This window comes from Bombina bombina, chromosome 3 (genome assembly GCF_027579735.1).
Source record: "Bombina bombina isolate aBomBom1 chromosome 3, aBomBom1.pri, whole genome shotgun sequence".
Lineage (NCBI taxonomy): Eukaryota > Metazoa > Chordata > Amphibia > Anura > Bombinatoridae > Bombina > Bombina bombina.
In genome coordinates, this window is record NC_069501.1 from 518670646 (window position 1) to 518697684 (window position 27039).

A 27039-nucleotide genomic window follows, 5' to 3' on the forward strand; every position below is an offset into this window, starting at 1 on the left:
AAACACAATCCCAACTGATGCATATTTGTAATCCACATTGGAAAATAGAAAGTTCATGCAGGCACAGCACTATGCCGTAATAACTAACAAACAGGTTAATTCAGCACAAATAACGTATCACTTCTATGCTTTCAAACACTTCTTTTCAATCACTTGAAAGAAGCAGTACATGCCTGATGGATCACAGTGTGACCGTAGTGATAGGAGATTATTCAAACATTGCAGCACGAGTCAAGCTTCAATTTACCTGTTGTCGAACGGCCATAGATCAGCTGTGTATTACCTGCTTTTCATCCATCCAAATAAAGTTTTCCCAGTTTCCGGAGCGGACATGATCTGTAAAACTTTGGTCAGTTCTTACCACTTATTGATGTAAAGGGCCTTAAAGGGACAGTTTACTCAAAAAATGTCCCCCCTTTAATTTGTTCCCAATAATCCACTTTACCTGCTGGAGTGTACTAAATTGTTTACAAGTATTTCCATTACCATTATTTTGGCATGTGACATAGTTTATTTAGCCTGTGGTATCCCCACCCATCCTGAAAGTTTTGGGCCTCAAGGCCAAGCTGTATTAACACAGCCAGTAGAATAAATTACTCTCTCAGTGGGATATAGAAGAGATAAGGTCATAAAATGTTAATTTTTCATTGTTCTCTCCAAGTATTGGTGATTGGTTTATGGACAGATATAACAGATATAAGATAAAGAAGCATGTATATGTACACAATGTGATAAAGTAATAAGATCTAATTATACCTACAAGCTCAACCCATTTTATTAGGTTGTGGCTTCAAAACACAAAATCAGCTAATTCATATACACAAATAAGCCTTAAAAAAGCAAATTTCATACATTTTATACTCTGCAGCTGGTAGAAAAATTAATTGGAAACGCATTAAGGGGAAAACTATTTTATAGTGTACTGTCCCTTTAAGTGACAAGCACGCCTTTTGTGGTACTAATATGAAGGTATAACAAAACTTTATGCAGAGAAAAAGGCAGTGGTGCTCAGCTGAAGACACCACCGACGTTCAGCTACGCGCGTTTCACCTTTGCTTCATAGGGGCTTCTTCCGGCTGTGTATAATTGGAGTGTTACCTCCATAGATTTTAAACAGGATACTCTGCCTTCTTTTTTTTTTTTTCTCCTACTAGGATTGTAGAGCCCCCCGGTGAAATATAATAACATGTTGCTTATTCACAATGTTGCTAAATTCAATACATTTATACAGAATTGAACAGCAACAATCCTTAGTTATAATATATTATCTTTGTTATTCTTTAAGAATTTAGATTGTGCGCTGTGAAGACTTTCTTATTTGCTGTAGAGATTTATGAGATTTATGAAGATTCAAATTCAAAAACATTCTATTTACATTTGAGATTATTCAAGTCAAATAAATGAATAATTAGAATTCATAATATTTTATTTGATACTATTCATTTATGATATGTATTAATCTCCAAAAAATGAACCAAAGTTTATTTCCTCATTTAGACCTGAGGGTTTTAAACATTTTGTATTGAATATCCACTTACTTTCTTTACGTAGAAGAATCTGATCTAAATTCCCTCCTCTACCTTTTAGGTCAACAAGTTCCAGACCTCTGAATCGTAAAAGATTTTTGTTGCTTGCGTGATGCTCCATGAAGTGCTTAGCAACGCTGCTATTTTTAATACACTTATTTGTTATATCACGTTTATGCTCTTTTATTCTTTCTTTGAGCTCTCTGTATGTTTTCATAATGTAGTACATGGGACAATTGCATTATACCATATATACTACACCTTCACTTTTACAAGTGATGTGTCCCTTCACTGTATGAAATGAGCCAAATTTGTCACAGAACGTTTTCCCTGTTAGCATATTGTTGCAGACTGAGCAATGTGTACATTTAAAGTTTCCATCTTTCACTTCCGGTGGGCGGCAATCCAAGATGGCCACAGGCTCCTGAAGCTCCGTTCAGCTTGGAGTTAAAGTGGCTACAGATCTTTCCATCCTCTTCTCCCTTGACAATAAAGGTGTCCGGGAACTCACTGGGATCAAGGTATACCACCCCTTGGCGGCCGAGAAGGAAGAAAATAAGCCGTTTGGCCCGTTAATGGGAATATCAACGCCACGTCTCTCATATCTACTCCTGACTTTGGCAAAAAACAAGGATGGAGCTCCCTATCAATATAGACTGCTGCATCGACTCCCTTATCCTGGCTGAGTTGAAAGCTATACTCCTGCCTAAACTGGATCGCTTGCTGCTTTCCTGCTTTGATTTGTGCGCAGTAATCAAAGCACAGAAACAACCTTACCGGCAAAAGATACTCGCTTGCAACCTTGTCTCTCAGACGGCAAAAGCTAATCCCACATTGCATCCGAAATCAGATATCACTACGTATCCTCAGAACCTTTGCAGGGGAGAGGGACGACGGTAGCAACGGAGCCCAAAGCAAGTATCTACAACATGAATATGTGGCCAAATAAAGTACTGGAGGCGGGACCACAGATATCATCTCTGCTACACCCGGTGATGTACCTAGATTTTGGATCGAGCCGATATAGTCATTCTACCCACAGAGCCCCTGACAGGCCTACATAGTGTACTAGCAAACATGAAATGGACAGACCTTTTACTATACACACGGCTCACCTGAACAGAAAATAGCATGGCGGTTGTCGTCCCTCGCACACAAGCTGCACTCCCCTGAACTATGGCTATCTAACTCTAACCCGTGTTGGAATCGGGTAATCTATTCACTCAGCTCTATTCACTTGTTGCGGAGCCACAGCTTCTCTGTATTCCTGGCTGATTACAGATGAGGGAAATAGAATCGGAAATATGTACAACAAGCTGATCATACCCTCCACAATTATTGGTTGTTGTTTTATGCTGTTGGCTGTGTTATACTGTTATTGTTTTTTTGTTTTTTCTGTTTGTCATAGTGTTTTGTTTTGTTTTTGTCCCACTTTGCTGATTTCAATTGACCAGTCCAACTAAAAAAGTCATGGGATGATAAGTTGCCTCTGGAATGGAACCTACACTGGTTGTCAAATACTTTCAAAACCGGTTCACCACACAGCTTTTAGCTCGAGAACGACATGTGCTGGCAGACCTATAGCCCTCATTGCACATTCTTTGTTTGTATAAGGCTCTTTAGTGGTTAGCTGTGAAATGCTTTATTTGTTGCATTTATGATGATATTTAATATATGTGGCGTTTTCTTCCCCCTATCCTGCATATTCATGTTAATGATTGTAATGTTTTTGCATATATGTAGGAAATTATATATTCCAGCAGATATTGAATTTTAACAATTTGCTCACTGCTCACTCCTGAGATTGTTTTCATCAGCTGTAACTCTGAAATTCTAACTTCTTTATCAAGCTATTTAATCTACCCCCATATGCAGGATACTGTTTTATGGATGCATGGATATTTTAAGTAACTTCTATCCCAAACATAGCTCTTCTTGGTAGACTGTTATACATATAAGTACCACAGGTTCACCATGCTTTGCTCATTTGTCCTGACAGGTTAAACACTCTCACACTTACAGGGATCTGACCTGAAACTGCAATTAGGTCTCTTCAGGGTAACATACCTATTTTTACATAGTATTCATGCATATAACTGTGAAATTTTTTAACTGTGAATGTGCCTATTAAGATAACCACTTATATACTACCAGCACTATTTGGGACTTGTTTTGTTCGTGTTTTTGGTTTTTGTTTGTTTAGCTTATAAATTTTAGTTTAGTTTAAAAAAAAAGAAAAATGAGAGAGTTGAGGCATTAGACAAAGTGCAAATCTTGGTAAATATATACAATAAGGATATTTTTATACCTGTATTAAATGTATTACCATACTTTCCAATCTTCATACTCTAACTTTCAAATTTAACTTCGTAAATGTTTATAAAGGTGCTGGTAGCCAGCAATGCTCTCAATGCTATACTCTTGAACTCAATACAGGTGGCCCTCGGTTTACAACGGTTCAATTTACACCGTTTCAGAATAACAACCTTTTTTTCCAGTCATGTGACTGCTATTGAAAAGTATTAGGAAGCAGTGCATTGATTAAAATAGCCAGTAGGTGGAGCTGTCCGCTTGTGTTGCAGCAAAGCCAAGCAAGCTGAAATTAATCAGTTTAACCAGACCTGAGATATCGAGCAGATTTCAAAGGAACAAGATCTTCCTGTCTATAAATTAGTCCAGATTGGAATGCATAGAAAGAACTGTTTGCAGAAAAATGCAAGTGAAGTCTGTGTTGTGTGATTATTTCATTAGGTTTATAATGCTGTTTAGCAAATGTTTTTGTTCATTTAACTTAGCTTAATTATATATTCTGTGTTGTGTGCTTATTTGATTAGGTTTATAATGCTGTTTAGCATTTACAGTCTTAATTTCAAAGCTTTAAAAATAATGTATTAGGTGTTACTTATGACAATTTTGAGAAGGGCCTGGAACCTAACTCCCTCACTTCCCATTGACTTACATTATAAACTGGTTTTCTATTTGCAACGGTTTCAATTTACAACCATTCCTTCTGGAACCTAACCCCGGCGTAAACTGAGGGCTACCTGTATTTCATATTCTTACATGTTATGCATCATGTGTTTTCTTGACATTATTAATTATCATTCTGCTAAGAACAACCTTAAATAACATCAAAATTTCTGTATGTAAGTGTCTAAATGTTATATGCCAAGACTCTCTTCAATAAAAAGAATTAAAAAAAAAAAAAAAGTTTCCATCTTTCTTTTTATTACTTAACCAATTTCATACAGCCATTGTTTTAAGATGACTATGAACTAGCATATCTTTCAAATTTGGCACTCTTTTGGGTGTCATTAAAGGGACAGTCTACCATAGAATTGTTATGGTTTTAAAAGATAGATAATCCTTTTATTACCCATTCCCCAGTTTTGCATAACCAACACTGTTATATTAATATACTTTTTACCTTTGTGATTACCTTGTATCTAGCAACCTTCTTCCAGCCCCCTGATCACATGACTGTGACTGTTTATGATCTATTGTCTTACATTTAGCATTGTTTTGTGCTAAATCTTAAATAACCCCCTGTGCCTGAACACAGTGTTATCTATATGGCCCACGTGTACTTTCTGTCTCTTTGTGTTGAAAAGAGATTTAAAAAGCATGTGATAAGAGGCAGCCCTCAAAGGCTTAGAAATTAGCATATGAGCCTACCTAGGTTTAGTTTAAACTAAGAATACCAAGAGAAAAAAGCAAATTTGATGATAAAAGTAAATTGGAAAGTTGATTACAATTAAAAGTCCTATCTGAATAATGAAAGTTTAATTTATACTAGACTGTCCCTTTAAAGGGGTATTTCTAACAAATTTGGCTATAGATTGATCAATCACTAAAACATGCCAATGTTTGTTCATGATTGCACAAATGTCTTGCCATTTATTATTATATGTACCTATAAATCTTATTAGAGAAACATCTTCAGATTTCACAGTTTTATTGTATAGTAGTACTTCTCTATCTTTATTTTTCGTTTTTTTTTTAGACATTGTTGGGAATACCCTCTTTCTTTAAATCTCTTTTTAAGGCTGTTCATTTATGTCTTAAATTTATTAAAATCTGTACAGTTCCTTCTATGCCTTAAATATTGGCCATATTAAATATTTTGAAAAAGTTTTTTTTGGATGATGATTATCAAAAGATAGTAGTACATTTCCTGCAGTCTCCTTACGATATGTGGCAGTTTTTAATTCATTATTTACATTCATGATTCGCAGATCCAAGAATGTAATTTCCTTTGTACTATAATTGTAAGTGAATTTCAAATTTTGAGCATTATTATTTAGTCGATGCATAAATTTAATTAGTTTCATCTTAGTGTCCTTCCAGAGTAGGAACACATCATCGATGAATCTCAACCATAAAGCAATTGATGCATTAAATGTCTCATCACAGATCAAGATACAGTCATGCTCCCACTTTCCCAGGTAGAGGCAAGCAAATGTTGGGGCACAACAGGTCCCCATTGCTGTACCCAGAGTTTGTTCATAACATTTCTCTTTAAAAACAAAATAATTATGCTTCAAAATGAATGACAGCAGTTCCAAAACAAAATCAGTATGCTTATTGTATTCTTGACCTCTCTGAATCAAAAAGAATTTGCTTGCCTCTACCCCTTTATCATGAGGTATACTGGAATAGAGCGCCTCAACATCAATTGCTACTAAAATCGTTTTTGAAGTGATTGTAATACCATTTAGTTTTTTCAGTACATCAAGGGTATCTTTAACATAAGATGGGAGGCTAAGTAGACTTGGTCTAAGACAAAAGTCCACATATTGGGAAATTCTTTCTGTTAAGGATCCCATGCCCAAGATTATAGGGTGTCCTGGAGGTGGGAATTTCTTCTTATGTAGTTTTGGTAAACAATAAAAAGTAGCTGTTATTGGATATTTCACATAAAAAGGTCAAATTCTCTTTGGTTTATAAGACCTTCATCCTTGGCCCTGATTAATATTTTTAACAGATCATTACCATATTGCCTTGAGGGGTTGAAGCATAGTGTCTTATATTGGTTTACATCTTTTAATAATCTGTGACATTCATCAATGTAGTCACTGGTTTTTAAGATAACTACATTTCCCCCCTTATCAGATGGCTTTATGGTAATTTCAGTGTCATCTTTTAGTTCTTTTAAAGCTCTTCTCTGAATTTTAGTAAGATTGTCTGTAATCTGTTCCTCAGTATTTAATAAATCTATGTCCCTTTCTAGTATACCTAGTGGTATACTAGAGAGGGCTGGCATATATTTTGACTGAAAATCACTAAATCCTATATGGCTTTCTTCAGTTATGACAGATGCATCATCACTACTCTGTTGCTGGAACATATGGATCCTTTTTCGCTTTATAGTTTTATAAATAAATAAATATATATATATATATATATATATATATAAAAATATATATACAGTATATATATATATATATATATATATACACACACACACACAATCACCGGCAACTTTATTATGTTACACCTTGCTAGTCGGTACTAGCAAGGTGTACCTAATAAAGTTGTTGATGAGTGTGTGTGTGTGTGTGTGTGTGTATATATATATATATACATACATATCTAGTGTATATATATATATATATATATATATATATATATATATATATATTGCAAACTGTCTATACCAGCTATTAGATTTTTTGCCTTCAGAACATTATAGAATTTTGGTCCATATTGACATGATAGCATCATGCAGTTGCTGCAGATTTGTCGGCTGCACATACATGATGTGAATCTCCTGTTCCACCACATCCCAAAGGTGCTCTATTGGATTCAGGGCTGGTGACTGTGGAGGCCATTGGAGTACAGTGAACTCATTGCCATGTTCAAGAAACCAGTTTAAGATGATTTGAGCTTTGTTAACGTGCATTATCCTGCTGGAAGTAGCTATCAGAAGATGGGTACACTGTAGTCATAAAGGGATGGACATGGTCAGCAACAATACTCAGGTAGGCCGTGGCGTAGGCAGGATGGATCCATGCTTTCATGTTTTTTACTCCAAATTCTGACCCTACCATCTGAACATCGTAACTGAAATTGAGACTCATTAGACCAGGCAACGTTATTCCAATCTTCTATTGTCCAATTTTGGTGAGCCTGTGCGAATTGTAGCCTCAGTTTCATGTTCTTAGCTGACGGGAGTGGCACCCGGTGTGGTCTTCTGCTGCTGTAGCCAATCTGCTTCACGGTTTGACATGATGTGAGTTCAGAGATGGTATTCTGCATACCTTGGTTGTAATGAGTGGTTATTTGAGTAACTGTTGCCTTTCTATCATCTCGAACCTGCCAATTCTCCTCTGCCCTCTGACATCAACAAACCTATTTTCTGCTGATGAGAGCTAATAAGCTTGAAACAGCTGTCCAGCAGATTGGTTTAACCCAGGATCTTCCCTTTATCCTTTTACCCCTTCTCCTTGTGGGTTGCTGCTAGAGGGGGTGCCAGCATTCCCTGGTGTTATGGAGATTTGTGTGGCTCCTGATTTTCCTAGGACAGTTCGGCTGTTCCTGATCGATGAATGGAAGAAAAACTTTGTTATTGAGAAGATTCTGAAAATGCCAAGACCCAGTTTATTCTGTGTACAAAACTTTATACAGCAGGGAGCATATGATGTTTCCTTTTTCACTGAGGAGTTGGCCACCCAGTGTTATAAGGAGGGCCATGGAGCTGGCTGATCATCCAGACTTGAAAGGGATTGATTATAATAAAAGTTAATATAAGCTGAAAAGAATTGCTCTGATTGTGTACATCCTTCAGTGGAGGATTGCCAGATAATGGCTTGGCTTAGTCAATTTCATCAATTCTCCAGAAAAGATGAAGAACCTGTTTGGCACTTTTAAAGGCAATAGAAGATTCTAGGTTGAGTTCCAGCTATATGATGTAGGGGATGTAAAAAAGCATCCTTGACAGACTTTCACCATCTTCGGAAATCGAGGCTACTTATACTATCCTGGTAGGCCCCATTTCTGCCGTAGGTGCCAACGCTTCAGTCATTTAAAGGAGGAGTGTACAGATGACGCTGGTTGCAAAAACTGTGGGGAGTTTGGGTATCAGTCTGTGGACTGCCCCAATGGCCTGAATTGCAATATCTGCAGTGCCACTGATCATTTGGCGCGGCAATGCCCAAAGTGTCATCAGGAAGCAGTGAGCTATGCTAAAGCTTATTATAAACAGGGATATGCCAGAAACTGTTCGAGAGGAGCAGCTACTAAAGGAAACAGGTGCCCCTAAGGGCGTGCTAACTTCAGCGGAGCCTGTAGAGGGTTTTGTTCTTCCTGCTGCTGAGATCTCTGTTGCTCTGGACCCTGAAGACGCAGAAACGGCTAAGGTAGATGATGATCTTGTGGCTTCCTCTTCTACAGTTTTTGCTTTAGAGCTGGTTGACTTTGTTGAGCCAAAGGTCCCCTGTTTAACTGCAAGGGAGAGGGAGTCCATTGACATTGAAAAAGAGTCGAGGAAGAGATAAAATGATTCCTCCTCTGCCCCTAAGAATGAGCCTGTTCAGAATATAGCTAAGGTGGAGTCTCCTCAAAGTCCTTGTGATTCTGAGACTATTGAAGCTTTTTCTGACTCTTTTCTAGGAGAGCCTGCTTACCTGGAGGACACCCAGGTTTAGCAATTTACAGAGACAAATAGCTAGATTACGAGTTTTGCGTTATGAGTGAAAAAGCATCGTTATGCTTCATAACAATGCTTTTTCCCTAACGCCGCTATTACAAGTCTTGTCAGAATAGGTGTACCGCACACCTTTTTGGCCGTCAGGCAACGTCAGTACCGCACTTTTAAAAAAGTATTTTTTCAATGGGACTCCCATAGCGCCGGCATTACGAGTTTTGCTGTGAGGCCAAAAAGTGAGCGGTACAGCCTAAAATGACAAGATCCGTACCGCCATCTAAAGTCAGCAGTTATGAGTTTTATGCTACAAAGCTGTAACATAAAACTCATTACTAAACTATCACAAAGTACAGTAACACCCATAAACTATCTATTAACCCCTAAACCGAGGCCCTCCCGCATCGCAAATACTAAAATAAAGTTATTAACCCCTAATCTATCTACCGCTCTAGACATCGCCGCCACTTAAAAAATGTATTAACCCCTATTCCGCCACTCCCCGACATCGTCGCCACTATAATAAACCCATTAATCCCTAAACCTCCGCCCTACCATCGCAAACACTATTTGAATATTATTAACCCCTAATCTGCCATCCGCCAACACCACCGCTATAATAAACCTATTAACCACTAAACCGCAAGCCACCCACAACGAAATATACTAAAATAAACTATTAACCGCTAAACCTCTGGCCTCCCACATCACTACATAAATATATTAACGCCTAAACCTAACCCTAACGTAACCCTAAGCCTTAGCCTAACCCTAACTTAAATATAATTAAAATAAATCTAAATAAAACTTACAATTATTACCTAAATAATTCCTATTTAAAACTAATCACTTACCTATAAAATAAAACCTAAGATAGCTACAAAATAACTAATAGTTATATTGTAGCTAGCTTAGGTTTTATTTTTATTTCACAGGTAAGTTTGTATTTATTTTAACTAAGTAGACTAGTTAGTAAATAGTTATTAACTATTTACTAACTACCTAGCTACAATAAATACAAATTTACCTGTAAAATAAAACCTAACCTGCCTTACACTAAAACCTAACATTACAATAAAATGAAATAAATTAAATTAAAATAAATAACAATTATCTAAATTACAAAAAATAAACACTCAATTACACAAAATAAAAAACAAAATTATCAAAAATAAAAACGAATTTCTCCTAATCTAATAGCCCTATCAAAATAAAAAAGCCCCCCAAAATAAAAAAACCCTAGCCTAAACTAAACTGCCAATGGCCCTTAAAAGGGCCTTTTGCAGGGCATTGCCCCAAAGAAATAAGCTCTTTTACCTGTAAAAAAAAATACAAACACCCCCCAACAGTAAAAGGGCATTTAGCTCTTTTACATTGCCCAAACCCTAAGCTAAAAATAAAACCCACCCAATAAACCCTTAAAAAAACCTAACACTAACCCCCAACGATCCACTTACAGTTTTCGAAGACCGAACATCCATCCTCGCATTCTATTGGCTGATTGATTCTATTGGATGACTTCTGCCCGCTTGGATGAAGACTTCTGCCAGCTTCAATGAAGACTTCTGCCCTCTTGGATGAAGACTTCTGCCGCCTGATGAGGATGGATGTCCGGTCTTTGAAAACTGTAAGTGGATCGTCGGGGTTAGTGTTAGGTTTTTTTAAGGGTTTATTGGGTGGGTTTTATTTTTAGCTTAGGGTTTGGGCAATGTAAAAGAGCTAAATGCCCTTTTAAGAGCAATGCCCATCCAAATGCTCTTTTCAGGGCAATGGTTAGCTTAGGTTTATTTAGATAGGTTTTTATTTGGGGGGTTTGGTTGGGTGGGTGTTGGGTTTTACTGTTGGGGGGTGTTTTTAGTGTAGGCTAGGGTTTTTTTTATTTTGGGGGGGCTTTTTTTTGATAGGGCTATTAGATTAGGAGTAATTTGTTTTTATTTTTGATAATTTCATTTTTTATTTTGTGTAATTTAGTGTTTATTTTTTTGTAATTTAGATAATTGTATTTTATTAATTTATTTTATTTTATTGTAATGTTAGGTTTTAGTGTAAGGCAGGTTAGGTTTTAATTTACAGGTAAATGTGTATTTATTTTAGCTAGGTAGTTAGTAAATAGTTAATAACTATTTACTAACTAGTCTACCTAGTTAAAATAAATACAAACTTACCTGTGAAATAAAAATAAAACTTAAGCTAGCTACAATGTAACTATTAGTTATATTGTAGCTAGCTTAGGTTTTTTTTTACAGGTAAGTATTTAGTTTTAAATAGGTATTATTTAGGTAATAATTGTAAGTTTAATTTAGATTTATTTTAATTATATTTGTTAGGGGGGGTAGGGTTAGGGTTATGCTTAGGCTTAGGGTTTATGTTAGGGTTATGCTTGGGGTTACGTTAGGGTTAGGATTAGGGGTTAATATATTTATTTAGTGTTAGTGATGTTAGAGGCCAGAGGTTTAGGGGTTAATAACTTTAGTATAGTGGCGGCGACATTGGGGGCGGCAGATTAGGGGTTAATAACTGTAATGTAGGTGACGGCGATGTTAAGGGCTGCAGATTAGGGGTTAATAAGTGTATTTAACAACAAATACCATAGTGTCACAAAAGAAAAAATGCGAAATAAATGTGATAAAAAACAGAATTTATGCTTACCTGATAAATTACTTTCTCCAACGGTGTGTCCGGTCCACGGCGTCATCCATTACTTGTGGGAAATATTCTCCCCCACAGGGAAAGGCGAGAAGAGCACACAGCAAGAGCTGTCCATATAGCTCCCCCTCTGGCTCCGCCCCCCAGTCATTCGACCGACGGTTAGGAGAAAAAGGAGAAACTATAGGGTGCCGTGGTGACTGTAGTGTATAAAGAAAAAAAATTTCAACCTGATTAGGAAACCAGGGCGGGCCGTGGACCGGACACACCGTTGGAGAAAGTAATTTATCAGGTAAGCATAAATTCTGTTTTCTCCAACATTGGTGTGTCCGGTCCACGGCGTCATCCATTACTTGTGGGAACCAATATCAAAGCTTTAGGACACGGATGCAGGGAGGGAGCAAATCAGGTTACCTAAATGGAAGGCACCACGGCTTGCAAAACCTTTCTCCCAAAAATAGCCTCTGAAGAAGCATAAGTATCAAATTTGTAGAATTTGGCAAAAGTGTGCAGAGAGGACCAAGTCGCTGCCTTACATATCTGATCAACAGAAGCCTCGTTCTTGTAGGCCCAAGTGGAAGCCACAGCCCTAGTAGAGTAAGCTGTGATTCGGTCAGGAGGTTGCCGTCCGGCAGTCTCATAAGCCAATCGGATAATGCTTTTCAGCCAGAAAGAGAGAGAGGTAGCAGTAGCTTTTTGACCTCTCCTCTTACCAAGAGGCCCAGATGGAATACACCCAAGGGTGTTAAGTGAACTTAGCACTGTTATAGACAAACCTTTACTCTTAATTTTTCAAGACTCATTATCCTCAGGCATGGTACCCCAGGATTGGCGTAAAGCTGATGTGGTGCCACTCTTCAAAAAGGGAAGCAGGGATGATCCAGGAAGCTATAGACCAGTAAGTATGACATCAATAGTGGGGAAGATATTTGAAGGGATTATAAGGGATTATATTGATGAGCATATTCGTGTAAACAAGATTATGAGTTCTAATCAGCATGGCTTTAGGAGAAATAGATCATGTCAAACTAATCTAATTAGATTCTACGAGGAAGTAAGTAAAAATATAGATAAAGGGGAATCAGTTGATGTGATATACTTAGATTTTGCAAAGGCATTTGATACAGTGCCACATGAGAGATTAATGCACAAAATTAAGGGACTGGGAATAGCTGAAAATGTTAGCTCATGGATAAATAACTGGATAAAAGATAGGGAGCAACGAGTAGCAGTAAATGGATCATACTCAGATTGGACAAAGGTAATCAGTGGCGTCCCCCAGGGATCAGTACTGGGCCCTGTTCTTTTTAATATTTTTATAAATGACTTGGAGCAAGGATTAAATAGCGACATCTCTATTTTTGCAGATGATACTAAGTTAAGTAAGGTCATTAGGTCAGAGCAGGATGAACTCTCTTTGCAAAGGGATTTGCTAAAATTAGAACTATGGGCAAGTGAATGGAAAATGAGATTTAATACGGAAAAATGTAAGGTTCTACATTTTGGAAGTAAAAATAAGCAGGCTATGTATTTTTTAAATGGGACAAGACTTAGCCAAACACAGGAGGAAAGGGATTTGGGAGTAGTAATAGATAACAAGCTAAAGATGAGTGCACAATGCAGGGCAGCGGCTTCAAAGGCTAATAAGATACTAGCATGTATTAAAAGAGGCATTGATTCAAGGGAGGAAAGCATAATTCTGTCATTATATAAAGCCCTGGTAAGACCTCACCTTGAGTTTGGAGTGCAGTTCTGGGGACCGATTGCTAAAAAAGATATTGCAGAACTAGAAAAAGTTCAGAGAAGGGCCACAAAGCTAATAAGGGGATTGGAGAAATTAACCTATGAGGAGAGGCTAGCCAAACTGGGTCTGTTCTCTTTAGAAAAAAGGCGCTTGAGAGGTGACATGATTACTTTATATAAATATATTCAAGGCCCATATACAGAGATGGCAGAAGCTCTTTTTATTCCAAGAAAATTGGTTCTGACAAGAGGTCATAATTTAAGGTTGGAGGAAAGGAGATTTAATCTCCTGCAACGGAAACGTTTTTTCACTGTAAGAGCAATAAAATTGTGGAACTCATTACCAAAGGAGGTAGTGAATGCCAATACCATAGATACATTTAAAAATAGTCTGGATAAATTTCTGTATATAAACAAAATTCATGGATATGATTGCTAGTATTAAATGGGTCACATTTTAATGGGGTTATTTAAGCTTAACTGGAGCTTTTCTTCTGTTAAGTGTGATCAGTCCACGGGTCATCATTACTTCTGGGATATTACTCCTCCCCAACAGGAAGTGCAAGAGGATTCACCCAGCAGAGCTGCATATAGCTCCTCCCCTCTACGTCACTCCCAGTCATTCTCTTGCACCCAACGACTAGATAGGATGTGTGAGAGGACTATGGTGATTATACTTAGTTTTATATCTTCAATCAAAAGTTTGTTATTTTAAAATAGCACCGGAGTGTGTTATTACCTCTCTGGCAGAGTTTGAAGAAGAATCTACCAGAGTTTTGCTATGATTTTAGCCGGAGTAGTTAAGATCATATTGCTGTTCTCGGCCATCTGAGGAGTGAGGTAAACTTCAGATCAGGGGACAGCGGGCAGATGAATCTGCATAGAGGTATGTAGCAGTTTTTATTTTCTGACAATGGAATTGATGAGAAAATCCTGCCATACCGATATAATGTCATGTATGTATACTTTACACTTCAGTATTCTGGGGAATGGTACTTCACTAGAATTACACTGTAAGAAATACATAAAGCTGTTTAATAACTAGAGATTATGTTTAACGTTTTTGCTGGAATGTAAAATCGTTTTCATTTGCTGAGGTACTGTGTGAATAAATGTTTGGGCACTATTTTTCCACTTGGCAGTTGCTTAATCTGTTTTTCTGACAGTTTCTGTTCTCCCTCACTGCTGTGTGTGAGGGGGAGGGGCCGTTTTTTGGCGCTTTTACTATGCATCAAATATTTCAGTCAGCAACTCATTGTATTCCCTGCATGATCCGGTTCATCTCTACAGAGCTCAGGGGTCTTCAAAACTTATTTTGAGGGAGGTAATTTCTCTCAGCAGAGCTGTGAGAATTATAGTTTGACTGAGATAAAAAACGTTTATTCTGTAATTTGTTTCCTGCTTTCAGAATTTGTTATCTTTGCTAATGGGATTAAACCTTTGCTAAAGTTGTGTTGTTTACAAGGATTGAGGCTATAACTGTTTCAATTTATTAATTTTCAACTGTCATAGATCTTCTGTGCTTCTTAAAGGCACAGTACATTTTAATATTATTCTAATTGAATTGTATTTCCAAGTTGCAAGTTTATTTGCTAGTGTGTTAAACATGTCTGATTCAGAGGATGATACCTGTGTCATTTGTTGCAATGCCAAAGTGGAGCCCAATAGAAATTTATGTACTAACTGTATTGATGCTACTTTAAATAAAAGTCAATCTGTACAAATTGAACAAATTTCACCAAACAACGAGGGGAGAGTTATGCCGACTAACTCGCCTCACGTGTCAGTACCTACATCTCCCGCTCAGAGGGAGGTGCGTGATATTGTAGCGCCGAGTACATCTGGGCGGCCATTACAAATCACATTACAGGATATGGCTACTGTTATGACTGAGGTTTTGGCTAAATTACCAGAACTAAGAGGTAAGCGTGATCACTCTGGGGTGAGAACAGAGTGCGCTGATAATATTAGGGCCATGTCAGACACTGCGTCACAGGTGGCAGAACATGAGGACGGAGAACTTCATTCTGTGGGTGACGGTTCTGATCCAAACAGACTGGATTCAGATATTTCAAATTTTAAATTTAAACTGGAAAACCTCCGTGTATTACTAGGGGAGGTGTTAGCGGCTCTGAATGATTGTAACACAGTTGCAATACCAGAGAAAATGTGTAGGTTGGATAAATATTTTGCGGTACCGACGAGTACTGAGGTTTTTCCTATACCTAAGAGACTTACTGAAATTGTTACTAAGGAGTGGGATAGACCCGGTGTGCCGTTCTCACCCCCTCCGATATTTAGAAAAATGTTTCCAATAGACGCCACCACAAGGGACTTATGGCAAACGGTCCCTAAGGTGGAGGGAGCAGTTTCTACCTTAGCTAAGCGTACCACTATCCCGGTGGAGGATAGCTGTGCTTTTTCAGATCCAATGGATAAAAAGTTAGAGGGTTACCTTAAGAAAATGTTTGTTCAACAAGGTTTTATATTGCAACCCCTTGCATGCATTGCGCCGATCACGGCTGCAGCGGCATTCTGGATTGAGTCTCTGGAAGAGAACATTGGTTCAGCTACTCTGGACGACATTACGGACAGGCTTAGAGTCCTTAAACTAGCTAATTCATTAATTTCGGAGGCCGTAGTACATCTTACTAAACTTACGGCGAAGAATTCAGGATTCGCCATTCAGGCACGCAGGGCGCTGTGGCTAAAATCCTGGTCAGCTGATGTTACTTCTAAGTCTAAATTGCTTAATATACCTTTCAAAGGGCAGACCTTATTCGGGCCCGGGTTGAAAGAGATTATCGCTGACATTACAGGAGGTAAAGGCCATGCCCTGCCTCAGGACAAAGCCAAAGCCAAGACTAGACAGTCTAATTTTCGTTCCTTTCGTAATTTCAAAGCAGGAGCAGCATCAACTTCCTCTGCACCAAAACAGGAAGGAGCTGTTGCTCGCTACAGACAAGGCTGGAAACCTAACCAGTCCTGGAACAAGGGCAAGCAGACTAGGAAACCTGCTGCTGCCCCTAAAACAGCATGAATTGAGGGCCCCCGATCCGGGATCGGATCTAGTGGGGGGCAGACTTTCTCTCTTCGCCCAGGCTTGGGCAAGAGATGTTCAGGATCCCTGGGCGCTAGAGATAATATCTCAGGGATACCTTCTGGACTTCAAATACTCTCCTCCAAGAGAGAGATTTCATCTGTCAAGATTGTCAACAATCCAGACAAAGAAAGAGGCGTTTCTACGCTGCGTACAAGAGCTCTTGTTAATGGGAGTAATCCATCCAGTTCCACGATCGGAACAGGGACAGGGGTTTTACTCAAATCTGTTTGTGGTTCCCAAAAAAGAGGGAACTTTCAGACCAATCCTGGACTTAAAGATCCTAAACAAATTCGTAAGAGTTCCATCGTTCAAGATGGAGACTATTCGGACAATTTTACCTATGATCCAAGAGGGTCAATACATGACCACTGTAGATTTAAAGGATGCTTACCTTCACATACCGATTCACAAAGATCATTATCGGTACCTAAGGTTTGCCTTCCTAGACAGGCATTACCAGTTTGTGGCTCTTCCATTCGGATTGGCTACAGCTCCAAGAATCTTCACAAAGGTTCTGGGTGCTCTTCTGGCGGTACTAAGACCGCGGGGAATCTCGGTAGCTCCATACCTAGACGACATTCTGATACAAGCTTCAAGCTTTCAAACTGCCAAGTCTCATACAGAGTTAGTGCTGGCATTTCTAAGGTCACATGGATGGAAGGTGAACGAAAAGAAAAGTTCACTCGTTCCACTCACAAGAGTTCCCTTCCTGGGGACTCTTATAGATTCTGTAGAAATGAAGATTTACCTGACAGAGGACAGGCTAACAAGACTTCAAAGTGCTTGCCGCACCCTTCATTCCATTCAACACCCGTCAGTGGCTCAATGCATGGAGGTAATCGGCTTAATGGTAGCGGCAATGGACATAGTACCCTTTGCATGCTTACACCTCAGACCACTGCAACTGTGCATGCTAAGTCAGTGGAATGGGGATTACTCAGACTTATCCCCTTCTCTGAATCTGGATCAAGAGACCAGAAATTCTCTTCTATGGTGGCTTTCTCGGCCACATCTGTCCAGGGGGATGCCATTCAGCAGACCAGACTGGACAATTGTAACAACAGACGCCAGCCTTCTAGGTTGGGGTGCCGTCTGGAATTCTCTGAAGGCTCAGGGACAATGGAGTCAGGAGGAGAGTCTCCTGCCAATAAACATTCTGGAATTGAGAGCAGTTCTCAATGCCCTCCTGGCTTGGCCCCAGTTGACAACTCGGGGGTTCATCAGGTTCCAGTCGGACAACATCACGACTGTAGCTTACATCAACCATCAGGGAGGGACAAGAAGCTCCCTAGCTATGATGGAAGTATCAAAGATAATTTGCTGGGCAGAGTCTCACTCTTGCCACCTGTCAGCAATCCACATCCCGGGAGTGGAGAACTGGGAGGCGGATTTCTTAAGTCGTCAGACTTTTCATCCGGGGGAGTGGGAACTTCATCCGGAGGTCTTTGCCCAAATACTTCGACGTTGGGGCAAACCAGAGATAGATCTCATGGCGTCTCGACAGAACGCCAAGCTTCCTCGTTACGGGTCCAGATCCAGGGATCCAGGAGCAGTCCTGATAGATGCTCTGACAGCACCTTGGGACTTCAGGATGGCTTACGTGTTTCCACCCTTCCCGTTGCTTCCTCGATTGATTGCCAGAATCAAACAAGAGAGAGCATCAGTGATTCTAATAGCACCTGTGTGGCCACGCAGGACTTGGTATGCAGACCTGGTGGACATGTCATCCTGTCCACCTTGGTCTCTACCTCTGAAACAGGACCTTCTGATACAGGGTCCCTTCAAACATCAAAATCTAACTTCTCTGAAGCTGACTGCTTGGAAATTGAACGCTTGATTTTATCAAGACGTGGATTTTCTGAGTCAGTTATTGATACCTTAATACAGGCTAGGAAACCTGTTACCAGAAAGATTTACCATAAGATATGGCGTAAATACCTATATTGGTGTGAATCCAAAGGTTACTCTTGGAGTAAGGTTAGGATTCCTAGGATATTGTCTTTTCTACAAGAAGGTTTAGAAAAGGGTTTATCTGCTAGTTCATTAAAGGGACAGATCTCAGCTCTGTCCATTCTGTTACACAAACGTCTGTCAGAAGTTCCTGACGTCCAGGCTTTTTGTCAGGCTTTGGCCAGAATTAAGCCTGTGTTTAAAACTGTTGCTCCACCATGGAGTTTAAACCTTGTTCTTAATGTTTTACAGGGCGTTCCGTTTGAACCCCTTCATTCCATTGATATAAAGTTGTTATCTTGGAAAGTTCTATTTTTAATGGCTATTTCCTCGGCTCGAAGAGTCTCTGAATTATCAGCCTTACATTGTGATTCTCCTTATTTGATTTTTCATTCGGATAAGGTAGTCCTGCGTACTAAACCTGGGTTCTTACCTAAGGTAGTTACTAACAGGAATATCAATCAAGAGATTGTTGTTCCTTCTTTATGCCCAAATCCTTCTTCAAAGAAGGAACGTCTACTGCACAACCTGGATGTAGTCCGTGCTCTAAAATTTTACTTACAGGCAACTAAGGAATTTCGACAAACGTCTTCTCTGTTTGTCATTTACTCTGGGCAGAGGAGAGGTCAAAAAGCTTCCGCTACCTCTCTTTCTTTTTGGCTTCGTAGCATAATTCGTTTAGCTTATGAGACTGCTGGACAGCAGCCTCCTGAAAGAATTACAGCTCATTCTACTAGAGCTGTGGCTTCCACTTGGGCCTTCAAGAATGAGGCCTCTGTTGAACAGATTTGCAAGGCTGCAACTTGGTCTTCGCTTCATACTTTTTCCAAATTTTACAAATTTGACACTTTTGCTTCATCGGAGGCTATTTTTGGGAGAAAGGTTCTTCAGGCAGTGGTTCCTTCTGTATAAAGAGCCTGCCTATCCCTCCCGTCATCCGTGTACTTTTGCTTTGGTATTGGTATCCCAGAAGTAATGATGACCCGTGGACTGATCACACTTAACAGAAGAAAACATAATTTATGCTTACCTGATAAATTCCTTTCTTCTGTAGTGTGATCAGTCCACGGCCCGCCCTGTTTTTAAGGCAGGTAAATATTTTTTAATTTATACTTCAGTCACCACTTCACCCTTGGCTTTTCCTTTCTCGTTGGTCCTTGGTCGAATGACTGGGAGTGACGTAGAGGGGAGGAGCTATATGCAGCTCTGCTGGGTGAATCCTCTTGCACTTCCTGTTGGGGAGGAGTAATATCCCAGAAGTAATGATGACCCGTGGACTGATCACACTACAGAAGAAAGGAATTTATCAGGTAAGCATAAATTATGTTTTTGTAAGTATTTTAGATTTGTATAGGTTGAACTCGATGGACTTCAGTCTTTTTTCAACCTTATCTACTATGTTACTATGTTACTATGTTACCAGAGTAAACAACAAACAAAGATGAGGTTTGTCTAAAATCTTTTGTTGCTTCTAAGTAGAACTTTAAAGCACGAACAACATCTAAATTGTGTAATAAACGTTCCTTCTTTGAAACTGGATTCGGACACAGAGAAGGAACAACTATTTCCTGGTTAATATTCTTGTTGGAAACAACTTTTGGAAGAAAACCAGGCTTAGTACGCAAAACAACCTTATCTGAATGGAAAACCAGATAGGGTGGATTACATTGCAAAGCAAATAATTCAGAAACTCTTCTAGCAGAAGAAATAGCAACCAAAAACAGAACTTTCCAAGATAATAACTTAATATCTATAGAATGTAAAGGTTCAAACGGAACCCCTTGAAGAACTGAAAGAACTAAATTTAGACTCCAAGGAGGAGTCATGGGTCTGTAAACAGGCTTGATTCTAACCAAAGCCTGAACAAAAGCTTGTACATCTGGCACAGCTGCCAGTCGTTTGTGTAACAAGACAGATAAAGCAGAAATCTGTCCTTTTAGAGAACTAGCTGACAACCCTTTATCCAAACCTTCTTGGAGAAAGGAGAGAATCTTTGGAATTTTAATCTTACTCCAGGAGAATCCCTTGGATTCACACCAGCAGATATATTTTTTCCATATTTTATGGTAAATCTTTCTAGTCACAGGTTTTCTGGCTTGGACCAGAGTATCTATCACAGAATTCGAAAACCCACGCTTGGATAAAATCAAGCGTTCAATTTCCAAGCAGTCAGCTGCAGAGAAACTAGATTTGGATGTTCGAATGGACCTTGTACTAGAAGATCCTGTCTCAAAGGTAGCTTCCATGGTGGAGCCGATGACATATTCACCAGGTCTGCATACCAAGTCCTGCGTGGCCATGCAGGAGCTATCAGAATCACCGAGGCCTTCTCCTGTTTGATCCTGGCTATGAGCCTGGGAAGGAGAGGAAACGGTGGAAACACATACGCTAGGTTGAACGACCAAGGCGCCACTAATGCATCCACTAGAGTCGCCTTGGGATCCCTGGATCTGGACCCGTAGCAAGGAATCTTGAAGTTCTGACGGGACGCCATTAGATCCATGTCTGGAATGCCCCAAAATTGGGTTAACTGAGCAAAGACCTCCGGGTGGAGTTCCCACTCCCCCGGATGGAAAGTCTGACGACTCAAATAGTCCTCCTTCCTGGGATGTGAATAGCAGATAGATGGCAGGAGTGATTCTCTGCCCATTGGATAATCTTGGTTACTCCCTTCATCGCTAGGGAACTCTTTGTTCCCCCCTGATGATTGATGTACGCAACAGTCGTTATGTTGTCCGACTGAAATCTTATGAACCTGGCTTCCGCTAGCTGAGGCCAAGCCAGGATCGCATAGAATATTGCTCTTAGTTCCAAAATGTTTATCGGGAGAAGCGAATCTTCCCGAGACCATAGGCCCTGAGCTTTCAGGGAGTCCCAGACCGCGCCCCACCCCAAGAGGCTGGCGTCGGTCGTGACGATGACCCACTCCGATCTGTGGAAACTCATTCCCTGAGACAGGTGATCCTGGGTCAACCACCAGAGAAGTGAGTCCCTGGTTACCTGGTCTACTTGAATTTGGGGAGACAAGTCTGTATAGTCCACATTCCACTGATTGAGCATGCACAGCTGTAATGGTCTTAGATGAATTCGAGCAAAAGGAACCACGTCCATTTCTGTGACCATTAGTCCTATTACTTCCATGCACTGAGCTATGGAGGGTTGAGGAATAGAATGAAGAACTCGACAAACGTTTAGAAGCTTTAGCTTTCAGACTTCTGTCAGGAAGATCTTCATTTCCACAGAATCTATTATTGTTCCCAGAAAAGGAACCCTTGTGGACGGTGACAGTGAACTCTTTTCTATGTTCACCTTCCACCCGTGAGATCTGAGAAAAGCCAACACAATGTCTGTGTGGGCCCTTGCTTTGGAAAAGACGACGCTTGGATTAGGATGTCATCTAGATAAGGTGCTACAGCGATGCCCCTCGGCCTTAGGACCGCTAGAAGGGACCCTAGCACCTTTGTGAAAATTCTGGGAGCGGTGGCTAAACCGAATGGAAGAGCCATGAACTGGTAATGTTTGTCCAGAAAGGCGAACCTCAGGAACTGATGATGAGTTTTGTGGATTGGAATATGCAGATACGCATCCTTTAGATCCACGGTAGTCAAATATTGACCCTGCTGGATTGTCGGCAAGATTGTCCGAATGGTTTCCATTTTGAAGGATGGAACACTGAGGAACTTGTTTAATATCTTTAAATCCAGAATTGGCTTGAAAGTTCCCTCTTTTTTGGGAACCACAAACAGGTTTGAGTAAAAACCTAGACCTTGTTCCCCGGAGGGGACTGGGTTTATCACTCCCATCTTTGATAGGTCTCTTACACAATGTAAGAATGCCTGTTTCTTTATCTGGTCTGAAGATAAGCGAGACAGGTGGAGCCTTCCCCTTGGAGGAAGTCCCTTGAACTCTAGCAGGTATCCCTTGGAGACTATCTCTAGTGCCCAGGGATCCGGAACCTCTCTTGCCCAAGCCTGAGCAAAGAGAGATAGTCTGCCCCCTACCAGATCCGGTCCCGGATCGGGGCTACCCCTTCATGCTGTCTTGGTAGCAGCAGCAGGTTTCTTGGTCTGTTTACCCTTGTTCCAGCCTTGCATGGGCTTCCAAGCGGGTTTGGGCTGGGCCGCGTTACCTTCTTGTCTAGCGGCAGTGGAGTTATTAGCCGGTCCATTCCTGAAATTGCGAAAGAAACGAAAATTAGACTTGTTCTTAGCCTTAAAAGGCTTATCCTGTGGGAGGGCACGGCCCTTACCCCCAGTGATGTCTGAAATAATTTGCTTCAATTCCGGCCCAAAAAGGGTCTTACTAAGTTATTAAGTAACTTAGTCTTGGACGACACATCTGCCGACCAGGATTTCAGCCAAAGTGCCCTCCGCGCTACTATAGCAAAACCTGAGTTTTTCGCCGCCAATTTCATTATTTGAAAGGCGGCATCCAATATAAAGGAATTAGCTAATTTTATTGCGTGAATTCTGTCCATGACTTCTTCATAGGAAGTCTCTTTCTGGAGCGACATTTTTAGTTCCTCGAACCAAAAGGACGCCGCTGAAGTGACAGTAATAACACACGTAGCTGGTTGAAGGATGAACCCTTGCTGAACAAAAATCTTTTTAAGCAATCCTTCCAATTTTTTATCCATAGGATCTTTGAAAGCGCAGCTGTCCTCTATAGGAATAGTGGTGCGCTTCGCTAGTGTTGAAACAGCTCCCTCAACCTTCGGGACCGTCTGCCATGCGTCCCTTCTAGGGTCTACTATGGGAAACATTTTCTTAAATATAGGAGGTGGGGCAAAGGGTACACCTGGCTTCTCCCACTCCTTTTCCACTATGTTCGCTACCCTTTTGGGTATTGGAAAAGCGTCGTTGTGCACTGGGACCTCTAAAAATTTGTCCAATTTGCACAACTTCTCTGGTACTACCATAGAATCACAGTCATCCAGAGTAGCTAATACCTCCTTTAGCAAAGCGCGGAGATGTTCTAGCTTAAACTTAAATGCTACTATATCAGGTTCTGCCTGTTGAGAAATTTCACCCTCAGACAGCCCTTCCCTCACAGCCAATTCCGATTGATGTGAGGGTAAAATAGATAAAGCATCGTCAGCATCTGATTGTTCATCCCTTTTATCTGTATTTAAAGCTGAACAATCACGCTTTCTCTGAAATGCTGGCAGTTTGGATAAAAGATTTGCTATAGAATTATCCACTACTGCTGTTAATTGTTGCATAGAAATAAGCACTGGCGCGCTAGGTGTCGCCTGCGCGGGCAAAGCTGGTGTAGACACAGAAGGAGAGGATTTAGAACTATCCCCACTACCTTCATTAGATAAATCATCTTGGGCAACATTATGAAATGTAACAGAGCTGTCCTCATTTTGTTTGGACGCTATAGCACAATTATCACAAACACTCGAAGGGGAAACCACATTTGTCTCTACACACACAGGACATAGGTTATCTGATGGCACAGACATGTTAAACAGATTTAGGCAGGCAAACAATGCAATAAAAACGATTTTAAACAAAAACGTTACTGTCTCTTTAAATAATAAAATGACACACTTTATTTCTGAATGTTCAAAAAACTATGAAGGCAATATCCGATTTTTCTGAAATTTGGACCCCAGTGTCTTAATGCTTAGAAAGTATTGCACAGCAAATATGGAGACTCTAGCTCTTAAAACAAGCAAACCGGAGCTAATTGTTGGATTTAACCGTTTTTATACACCACAATCCCTGCTTACAGCATTGCTGCAGCTTTTACCTTTCTTAGGGGTCAATCATCCACAGAAATAAGCCTTCTGGAGTCACTTTCTGAGCCACAGGACCCTCTCACATGGAACTGCATGCACTGCCTTGAAATTAACTGAAGTGCCAAAATGAGGCCTCCTCCCTCAGTATACTAGAGTGAAGGGGCCTTCCTGACTAGATTTAGGTGTCTAAAGCAAGCCAGATCAATAAAAAACGTCCCCAAGTGTATATGAGCTTATAAAACATTTCAATTGCCATCATATTGTAATAAAAAACAATCGATTTGGCCCCTGACAGTGTCTACCAGCATAAAAATCAAAAAGGGGAAGCCTGTTATCTTTTTTGCTGAGGTGAAAGAAAAATGGCTTACCGTTTTCCCTGAGGGGAAAAATGACTGTCATCTAGCATTAGCCTGTGTTGTTAGAAGGAGACTAGTCATACCTGAAGCAGATAAGTCTGCAAACTGTTACCCCCAACTGAAGTTCTCTGGTTTCAACAGTCCTGCGTGGTAACAGCAATGGATTTTAGTTACTTGTGCTAAAATCATAGCCCTCTTAAACAGAAATCATCATCACTTTTCTGTTGTAGAGTAAATAGTACAAGCCAGCACTATTTTAAAATAACAAACTCTTGATAGAAGAATAAAAAACTACAACTAACACCACAAACTCCTCACCATCCCCGTGGAGATGCTACTTGTTCAGAGCGGCAAGGAGAATGACTGGGGGGCGGAGCCAGAGGGGGAGCTATATGGACAGCTCTTGCTGTGTGCTCTCCTTGCCTTTCCCTGTGGGGGAGAATATTTCCCACAAGTAATGGATGACGCCGTGGACCGGACACACCAATGTTGGAGAAATACAAGATAGAAGTGATAAATAGTGACACAAAATATATAATAAAGCATAAACGTGTGTGTAAAGTTCATATAAGGATATATGGATTCTTCCTGAAAATCTTCAATCTTCTGATTTTTCTTGTTTGATCCTCATATAAAAGAAAAAATATGCCACATAGCGTAACTCTGTAACCTTATTGCAGTGCAGAATATGTGCGTATAAATGATTACTCACATGGGATGGAGCTATAACCAAGCTCAGGTGAATGTGCACACCCACTTTTATACTGTTTGGTAAACAGTTACTTGTACAGGATATTTGGATAAAAGAATTTATTAAAATACAAATATAAAAAGCGTCACAAGAGCTGCTAGAAACACCATATACAACAGGATTGGCAATACAATGTAGTAATTGCTCAAAGTGAGCTGAACACAATACCAGAGACAGTGGTAAGGAGTGCAGAAACTAAACGACACAACCTCCCCCTTAAAGGGACAGTATACTGTAAAATAGTTTTTCCCTTAATGTGTTTACAATTGCTTTTTTTACCAACTGCAGAGTAAAAAATTTATGAAAATTAGCTTTTTAAGGCTTATTTGTGTATATTAAAGCTCTGATTTTGTGTTTTGAAGCCACAACCTAATAAAATGGGTTGAGCTTGAAGGTATAATCAGATCTCATTACTGTATCACATTGTGCACATATACCTGCTTCTTTATCTTATATCTGTCCTTAAAACAATCACCAATACTTTGAGAGAACAATGGAAAATCAACATTTTATTACCTTATCTCTGCTATATCCGACTGGGAGTGTAATTTCTTCTGCTGGCTGTGTTTACAAAGCTTATCTATAGCTGGTACGCGCGGCCACAAACTTTCAGAATAGGTGGGGATACCACATGCTAAATTAACAATTTCAAATGCCAATATAAGGGTAAAGGAGCTACTTGTAAACAATTTAATACACTCCAGCAGGTAAAGTGGATCATTGGGAACAAATTAAAGGGGAGAAAATTTTTGAGTAAACTGTCCCTTTAAATGTCCAGTATATGTTGCTCTCCTTGTTGGTGTGCAGATACTTGAAAGGACGCCAGGGAACGATATATCCCTCCCTGGCGTCCTTTCAAGTATCTGCACACCAATAAGGAGAGCAACATATACTGGACATTTAAGGGGGAGGTTGTGTGGTTTAGTTTCTGCACTCCTTACCACTGTCTCGGGTATTGTGTTCAGCTCACTTTGAGCAATTACTACATTGTATTGCCAATCCTGTTGTATATGGTGTTTCTAGCAGCTCTTGTTACGCTTTTTATATTTGTATTTTAATAAATTCTTTTATCCAAATATCCTGTACAAGTAACTGTTTACCCAACAGTATAAAAGTGGGTGTGCGCATTCATCTGAGTTTGGTTATAGCTCCATCCCATGTGAGTAATCATTTATACGCACATATTCTGCACTGCAATAAGGTTACAGAGTTACGCTATGTGACATATTTTTTCTTTTATATGAGGATCAAACAAGAAAAATCAGAAGATTGAAGATTTTCAGGAAGAATCCATATATCCTCATATGAACTTTACACACACGTTTATGCTTTATTATATATTTTGTGTCACTATTTATCACTTCTATCTTGTATTTTTATCACATTTAATAAGTGTATTTAGATGGCGACGATGTTAGGGGCAGCAGATTAGGGGTTAATAACATTATGTATGTTGCGGCGATGTCGGGGGCGGCAAATTAGGGGTGTTTATACTCTGGGTTTATGTTAGGGTGTTAGGTTTAAACATAACTTTTTCTTTCCCCATAGACATCAATGGGGTTGCGTTACAGAGCTT